Here is a 4,688-nt window from a genome sequence, read left to right on the forward strand (position 1 = left end):
CTCACCCGGGGTCCCTCCTCACCCGGGGTCTCTCCTCACACGGGGTCTCTCCTCACCCGGGGTCTCTCCTCACCCGGGGTCTCTCCTCACACAGGGTCCCTCCTCACCCGGGGTCTCTCCTCACCCGGTTCTGTCCTCACCCGGGGTCCCTCCTCACCCGGGGTCTCTCCTCGCACAGGGTCTCTCCTCGCACAAGGTCTCTCCTGGTACAGGCTTCATGACAGGAGCAGACGCCGCGTCATGTCACCTCCCTCACCCGTCACCCGCCACACTGATGGGTGGTCTCCGGCACGAAACAACCCAGAGCAGGAAGAGGCAGAAGCACCGGGACCCGGAGCTTCCCGGTCCCACAGCGCTGTCACCACAGCCCTGTCGCCTCCCCTCCCCCGCTGGCTGCGGGCAGACACTCACTGGGTCGCCGCCTCTCCCCTCACCTGAGGGCCTGAGGCCTGCTCCCTGCGGGGCCGCCGCCTCCCGGAGGGCCCGCCTCACGATGACGAGGCCGCCGCCGCCGCCCGGCCGCCGCGCCCCAGTGTTGACAAGTGCGCGGTCCGGCTCTCAAATGCTTCCCCGGCCCGGGAAGCGACGCCCGGCACACAAGTTCCAGGCTGCGGGAGCTCCTCCCTCCTGGCCGGCCCCTGCGCGCCGTGGGCGCCGCCACGCTCCGCCCCGCGCCGCACGGTTCCTTACGCTTTTGGGGAGGACAGCGCGTGCACCCCGGCTCGCTGCTCGGCGACGCCCGGGTGCTGGTCGGCGGTCGGAACAAATCCGGACCCGACCTCGCGGTTGCCCTGGCCAAGAGAGTGGCCGAGAGGGCGCCTTGCGACGGGGGCTGGCAGGACAGCGGGAGAGCGAGGGCGCGGGGCGGCCTGCCGCGTCCTGCGTCGCAGACACAGCCCGGCGGCGACGTACGGGAGCAGGCCGTTCCCACAAGGAGCAGATGGCCTGTGGCACGGTCTCCTGCTCTAGGGGACCGCAGGCCCGTCGGGCCGATGGCCTCGCGGGCGCCGACCCGCGCGTTCCTGACTGACTGGCTTAAGACCCGCTTGTGGGAGAGCCGACGCCGCAGTGACGTCTGGTGTGGCGACGCGAGCTTCGCGCGGCGACTCGCTTGGCCTGTCGCCTTGTTTTAACAGAACCTGGAGGCTGCTCCTTGTTTCAGGTTTGAGCTGCGAAGGGTCACCGCCCCTTCACGGTGTAGCACCGGCTGGACAGGGGGCGTTTGTGGGGAGGGCTTCACCCGCGTTCGGATTCCCAGCAAAACGGCAAGTGCGCGCGCCCGTGGGGCGACCGCGGGGTCCTTAGTGAGGATGTCCTGTCGCTTCGGCCGCTTTCCGAGAGGATGTGGTGGTGTGACCGGAAGACCTGCCTGGAAGCTTCCCCACTTTATTCTCCGTCGTAGCACACTTCTTAGCCGTTTTCTCAATTAATAATTACACATTTGTTCATTTGCCTGTTGATTGGCTTCTCCACGCCCACCCCAGCCTCAGCTATAAACTCTGCGAGGGCAGGAACTATTTCAGTTTCACTTGCCACCACATAAAAGGCGCACAGCACAGTGCCCGGCGGTGTCCACGTGTTTGAATGAATGAATGAAGAAATGATGTAAAAAAGTTGTCAAGGGAGGCCAAAGAAGGCAGCATGATAGGAATGGAAAAATCTGATTCCCCATGCCCCTTAAAGATTGATAAGATCTTTAACCACTGAGTTTTTAAAAAATATGTCCTTTGGTTGATGTTCAGAGTTTAAATAAGTTTCAAAACAAAAAAACAACACTGCAATTTCAGATACTTTTCTTGTTCCCTAAACGTGCAGTGTTCTCTTTTGCTCAACACATTGGCTTCCTCTGACCAAAGCTCTCACCCCTGTCCCATCCCTTTAGCCTGGCCAACTTCTCCTTCCTCTTTAAGCAGCAAGTGACATCACCCCTCCTGGAAACCTCCGACAGAGGAAACTGTTCCCTTTCCGCATGCCCAGAACAACTCACATGATCCTCTGTAAAGGCGCTCATCACGTTGTGCCAAACTCACCTTTATACTCGTCAGTCTTCCTAGACCAGTGATTCTCAAACTTCGGCATGTGAGGGAATCTTCTAGAACCGTGCTTCTCAAACTTTAATGTGTGGGGATCCTGTTAAGATGCAGATTAAGATTCAGGAGGTCTGTGATGGGGCCTCTGCACCTCTGATGAGCTCCCAGGTGATGCCACATTCTGAATGTCAAGGCTTTTGGATGCTTGTTAAAAATGCAAATTCTGGGGCTGGCCCTGTGGCCCAATGGTTAAGTTCACGTCCTCTGCTTCAGCAGCCCAAGGTTTCCCAGATTTGGATCCTCAGTGTGGACATGGCACCGCTCATCAGGCCATGCTGAGGCAGCGTCCCACATAGCACAAACAGAGGCACTCACAACTAGAATATACAACTATGTACTGGGGGGCTTGGGGAGAAGAGGAAAAGAAAAAGAAGATTGGCAACAGATGTTAGCTCAGACAGTCTTAGAAGAAAATGCAAATTCCTGGACCACACACCCACAGATTTTTATTCTGAAGGTCTACGATAGGGTCCTAAATTTTGGGATTTTTAACAAGGGCCTCAGAGTGCCTCCAATATAGGTGATCAATGGATGACCCTTTGAGGAAAAACTGTACCAATCTGTGAAGTTTGAGGGCAGGGCCTGTGCTTTGTCATTGTTTACCCACTGTGCATTATGCACAGAGTCTGACACATAAAATGAATTAAAAAGCCACGTTTGCAGAATGACTAAATTTACTCACTATCGCTAATACAGATCCTCAGCACCAAACCAAATGGATGATCCAGGAAAGGGATGAAAAGCCAAAGGCTAAGGACAGTCTCAGCTGGGCAGCTTCTAGCTTGCAGGCCTCCATTAGGTTAACAGGGGACATTTTGCTCCTCTAACTTCAAAATATTTATATTCATGTCTCCATTCCAAAGGTGGTCTGCTAACAGCAGCCCCACCATCCTTTTTTTTTCAATAGACTTCATTTTCCAGAGCAGTTTTAGGTTCACAGCAAAATTGAGTGTAAAGTACAGCCGTGTACCCCTGCCCTGACCCACCTCACATGTTATCACTGCACAGCCTCCCCCATTATCAACATCCTGTGCCACCGTGGCACATTTGTTAGAACTGGTGCATCTAACTGGACGTGTCATTATCACAAAAGTCTCATTAAAATGATGATGAGAAAAAAATGATGAGACTTTTGGTGCTGTTTATAGCTTAAAGTTTGCAAGCCGAGTATACCTCACTCCATTTCCCCAAATATGCTCAAGTAAAGATGATTAGGATATTCACTGAGAGCAATATAATATCTAGTCATGCATCGCTCAACAACAGGGATATGTTCTGAGAAATGCATCGTTAGAGGACTTCATCATTGTGCGAACATCATAGAGTGTACTTACACAAACCTAGATGGTACCGCCTACTACACCCTATGCTATATGGTACTAATCTTATGGGACCACCGTCATTTATGTGGTCTGTTGTTAAATGTCATTATGCAGCACATGGCTGTAATTTGTCTCCTTAGGTAAGTTAAAAGCATTTGAGTTGTAGAATACTAAAGGCATAAGTAGAGTCACTTGTTGAAGGTACAAATGAGCTTGCTATCCAGCTGGTAGGTACCCACAAGACCATACCCATTGTTAAAATACTGAAACAGTTCCATACAGGTTGGTAACTAGCTTCTGTCCCTAAGCTTCTTAAGTATCCCAAGTCTCTTTCCAAGGAATCCCCTCCCTACCCATCCTAAGATCCAACACCCAAAGGATTGATACCTCAAGAGTCAGCAGAAGGCAGCTCCAGCACGCCACTGACAGATGGTAGGCCTCTATGCTGCCACACCCACTCCAGGAGGCGGCATTGCCTTGGGCAAGGCGGCTCTCTGAAATCTCTGATACAGTCTGGAAGCGGCTGACAGCTGAAGACCATCTGCCGACAGCACTCCCAGCAGCTGGGACAACAGGTCCTTTTTTGATGGGGGATCTGGGCAGCCCATCCCCAAGCCTACCATACTTGTTCTGGGAAACTGGTCCCCTGCCCACTCAACTGTCAGTCAAGAGTCTAGTCATCTTTCACCTTTAGATGGTGGAGCTAATATATAAACATATGGGAAGATTTCCAGCAGTCCCAAACAGCAAATATCCAGAGTGATGAAGGCAAAAGAAACTCCAGAAGTTCAGAATATTGGAGGGAGGATGGAGCTGCTCGCATAGGCCTCTACAAAAACACAAGGGTTTGAGCCTGCCTTGAAGGATGATAAGTAGAGTTGAAGTAGAAAAGCAGAGGAGACTGACTGGAAGCCACGCTGCCACGTGGTTAGAATCCCAGCTCTAGCACTTTTCAGTTCTCATGCCTGGCACAAATTACCTTACTTCTCTGTGCCTCAGTTTCCCCATGGGTAAAACAGGGATGGTAATGATAATAATAATGTAATAATAGTAATAATATTATCTACTTCAAAGTGTTGGAATTAGTTCGAAGTACGAGTTTATAATAGTGCTTAGCAGTATCGGGCCCCCAGTGAAAGCTCTTATTGCATGGAGCTAAACCTGAAGATAGTACATTGCAGAGTAGTGTAAAAAAAAGTCTTAAAAATGTATATATATGCCAAGGTTCATTTCACCAAAACTGGGCAAGCACACCCTGACACTTACGAGGACCAGG

General features: G+C 51.9%; 1 protein-coding gene across 8 annotated transcripts in view; it reads right to left on the reverse strand.

Annotated features, from left to right (window-relative positions):
* PLEKHM3 (pleckstrin homology domain containing M3) overlaps window positions 1–553 on the reverse strand; it is a 173,796-nt gene extending 173,243 nt beyond the window's left edge. For 3 of the 8 annotated variants that reach the window (XR_006888200.1, XM_046658199.1, XM_046658209.1), the window contains exon 1: window positions 435–552. The gene's annotated coding sequence lies outside the window, so the exon portion shown is untranslated. The other 5 variants (XM_046658202.1, XM_046658200.1, XM_046658204.1 and 2 more) reach the window with 5 other exon arrangements.
* Window positions 554–4,688: the final 4,135 nt, after the last annotated feature.

Source organism: Equus quagga, chromosome 4, assembly GCF_021613505.1.
Source record: "Equus quagga isolate Etosha38 chromosome 4, UCLA_HA_Equagga_1.0, whole genome shotgun sequence".
Taxonomy (NCBI): domain Eukaryota; kingdom Metazoa; phylum Chordata; class Mammalia; order Perissodactyla; family Equidae; genus Equus; species Equus quagga.